The sequence below is a fragment of the Theropithecus gelada genome, chromosome 3, assembly GCF_003255815.1.
Source record: "Theropithecus gelada isolate Dixy chromosome 3, Tgel_1.0, whole genome shotgun sequence".
Lineage (NCBI taxonomy): Eukaryota > Metazoa > Chordata > Mammalia > Primates > Cercopithecidae > Theropithecus > Theropithecus gelada.
This window is the reverse complement of record NC_037670.1, coordinates 150,485,370-150,489,343: the sequence shown is the minus strand read 5'-3', so window position 1 is coordinate 150,489,343 and position 3,974 is coordinate 150,485,370. Positions and strand designations below refer to the sequence as shown.

General features: G+C 36.6%; 1 pseudogene across 1 annotated transcript; it reads right to left on the bottom strand.

Moving 5' to 3' along the window:
• Window positions 1-256: 256 nt before the first annotated feature.
• Window positions 257-1,485, bottom strand: LOC112620752 (annotated as a pseudogene). Its single transcript, XR_003118583.1, has one exon. The product of XR_003118583.1 is annotated as an L-lactate dehydrogenase B chain pseudogene (transcript).
• Between the last annotated feature and the right edge of the window lie 2,489 nt (window positions 1,486-3,974).

Here is a 3,974-nt window from a genome sequence, read left to right as displayed (position 1 = left end):
TATCTATGTATTTTACTGTATTAGGCATGATGCCAGCTTATTTGGGCAGGCACAATTTTACCATCTAAGAATTTAAAATTTAAGTTAGAAAACACAGATGTGAAGACACACAAAACTTGAAAACCAACAAAACCCCTAAATTATTGTTGAATGAAAGTAATGTCTTTAAGTATCTCACGTATCTCTTTTTTCTCATTATTCATCTACTACTATTACTACTATTCATTTATTTTTCTTCTTTTTTTTTTTTTAGAAGCACACTACAATGGTTAATTTTATTTGTTCAAGAGCTCATATTGCAAGCATTAAACCAAGCATAGGCTTTGATTCTATGAGCCCAAATTCACATATTGAAGAAGATCAAAGCAAACTGTGATCCATGTACACAGATGTAAACTAAAGGCTCAGAGTTAATAACATTGTAGTTTTTAAATTTCTATAGCCTAGAGCCCAGTAGTCACAGGTCTTTTAGGTCCTTCTGGATGTCCCACAGGGTATCTGCACTTTTCTTGAGCTGAGCAACTTCATCATCCTTTAGCTTCTGGTTGATAACGCTGGTTAATCCTCAGGCATTGAGGATACACGGAAGGCTCAGGAAGACTTCATTCTCGATGCCATACATCCCCTTTACCATTGTTGACACAGGATGAATCCTGGATAGATTTTTCAACATGGATTCAACAAGATCAGCCACACTTAATCCAATAGCCCAGTTGGTATATCCTTTTAGCTTGATGACTTCATAGGCACTTTCAACCACCATCTTATGCACTTCCTTCCAATTTTCACTATCATTGTCAGTTCCCATTTCTGGATTCAGTTCCTGGAGACAAACACCTACCACATTCACACCACTCCACACAGCCACACTTGAGTTGCCATGTTCCCCCGAAATCCATCCATGGCAGCTGCTGGGATGAATGCCAAGTTTTTTAGCCATAAGGTAGCGAAATCTAGCAGAATCCAGATTACATCCACTTCCATCACGCGGTGTTTGGGTAATCCACTTAGTTTCCAGGTGACATATGTAAGAATGTCCACTGGGTTGGAAACCACAATTATGATGCAATCAGGACTGTACTTGACGATCTGAGGAATAATGAATTTGAAGACATTAACATTTCTCTGCACCAAATTGAGCCGACTCTCCCCTTCTTGCTGATGGACTCCTGCCGTTACCAATACAATCTTAGAAATGGCAGTCACAGAATAATCTTTATCTGCCACAATTTTAGGCGTCTAAAGAAATAAGCTCCCATGCTGCAGATCCATCATTTCTCCTTTAAGCTTATCTTCCAAAACATCCACAAGAGCAAGTTCATCAGCCAGAGACTTTCCCAGAATGCTGATAGCACACACCATACCAACTTGTCCAACACCCACTACAGTGATCTTATTGTTTGGGACTGTTGCCTCTTCTTCCGCAACTGGTGCAATGAGTTTTTCCTTAAGAGTTGCCATTTTGCACAGGAGGGAGAAGGCGCTGGAGACCTTCATTTATTTTTCTTATAAATTTGTTTAAGTTACTTATAGATGCTGGATACTAGACCTTTGTCATATGCATAGTCTGTAAAACGTTTCTTCCATTCTGTAGGTTGTCTATTTACTCTGTTGATAGTTTCTTTTGCTGTGCAGAAGATCTTTAATTAGATCTTATTTGTTAACTTTTGCTTGTATTGCAATTTTGCTTGTATTGCAATTTTGCTTGTATTGTAATCGCTTTTGGTGTCTTCATCGTGGAATCTTTGCCTGTGCCTATGTCCTGAATGGTATTGCCTGGGTTGTCTTAAAGGATTGTTGTAGTTTTAGTTTTACGCTTAAGTCTATAACCTATCTTGAGTTAATATTTGTATATGGTGTAAAGAAGGGATTGAATTTTAATCTTCTGCATATGGCTAGCCAGTTTTCCCAGCACCATTTACTGAATAGGGAGCCATTTCCCCATTGTTTTTTATGATACCTGGGTGATGAAATACCTGTACAACAAATTCCCATGACACAAGTCTACCTATATAACAAACCTGCATGTGTACCTCTGAACTTAAAGTAAAAGTTAAAAATTTTTCATTTATATTTTAAGCTTCTCAAAGTGAAAATCTGTGTTTGATTTACTTAGCAGCATGTATTGATCATAGTAATCATGTATTAAGAGTTCAGCAAATGTTTGCCTAATGAGTGGATGATTTATAAGTAAAATAAGCCATACCTCTAGTGGAAAATAAGTGACAGAAATATTAGGAATATAATATCTGTGCATAAAGATACTCAAGGAATTTTGTTTCCTGTTTTAAAAGAGTTTGGGAGTAAAACTTTAACCCAACTTTGTTGGATTCAATGTGAGAAAAGACATGGTTAATTAGATGATGGCAGCATGGTATGCACTGAGGACAAACAGTGAAGGAAGAGGTTGGTGGGTAAAAAAAAAAAAAAAAAAACATCTTGGATTACCCTAGTGGAGGACTGACACATATAGTGTGAAGACTTGTAAATAAAAGAAAGATGCAATTTTGGCTGGGTACAGTGGCCCACACCTGTAATCCCAGAACTTTTAAGCTGAGGTGGGTGGATCACCTGAGGTCAGAAGTTCGAGACCAGCCTGGCCAACATGGTGAAACCCAGTCTTTACTAGAAATACAAAAAATTATCCAGGGGTGGTGGCTGGCACCTGTAATCCCAGCTACTCAGTAGGCTGAGGCACGAGAATTGCTTGAATATGGGAGGCAGAGGTTGCAGTGAGCTGAGATTGCACCATTGCACTCCAGCCTGGGCAACAAGAGAGAAACTCCATATAAAACAAAACAAAACAAAAACAACAACAACAACAAAAGAAAGATACAATTTAAAAATTTTTATATAATGATTAGAGATGGCTTTTTGTGCAATAATATGATTAATTAAGGTGCTGTGGTGGGTCTCTCAGACTACTCTTAGTCTCCAGCCATTGGAAGAACTCACAAGACTCAGAAGTTGTTATACACATAGTTATAGTTTATTTCAGAAAAAAGATACAGATTAAAATCAGCAAAGGGAAAAGTGCATGAGGTGAAGTCCAAGAGTAACCATGTACAAGCTTCTACCTGTCCTTTCCATTGAAGTTACACAAATGCACTTAATTCTCCCAGCAATGGTATATGACAACATATGTGAAATGTTACCAACGATAAAACCCCAGGTGAGCTTTGATGTTCAGAGTTTTTATTGCAGGTCAGTCGTGTTTGGCCCATGGCCTGAGGCATACAAACACAAGAGTTCACCATAGATTACATGGTTAGCATAAATTATCTGATCAAGTTGAATAACATGGGCAAAGTCGTCAGGCATACAAAGACATTTTTATCAGGGAGAATATCCCATGGGCTCAAAACTCATTTCCTTAGAGCTGGCCTAAAGCCAGTCCTAAAGACAGGCATTTCTTGGAAATGTTCAAGATTTCAGGAACTCAGAATTTTCATTTGTGGATGCCACAAAGACTACTATGACTAAGAAAAAATATATTGGTATAGTATGTAATAGTTTTACAAATTTGTTCATTTATATTGTTCAAATTAACAGATAAAATTATCATATATGATGTGATTTTAATAAAATAACTGCTATTTCAGATATTTTATTTAATTTTGAAATGCAAAGCACTGAATACACATTGAACATGAAAAGGAAAAATACTAAATTTGAAGGTAATAAAAACAAATAAACAAAAAAAGTTAAATAGAAAATATAAAATAGTAGCCAGATGCCATTCTAGCAAAAAGACACATGTAGTCATGTTCATTGCAGCACTGTTCACAATTACAATGACACATAATCAACCTAGGTGCCTATCAATGGTGGACTGGATAAGTAAAATGTGGTACATATATATCATAGAATACCACACAGCCATAAAAAGGAACTAAATAATGTCCTTTGCAACAACATGAATATAGCTAGAGTTCATTATCCTAAATAAATTAACATATGAACAACAAACCAAA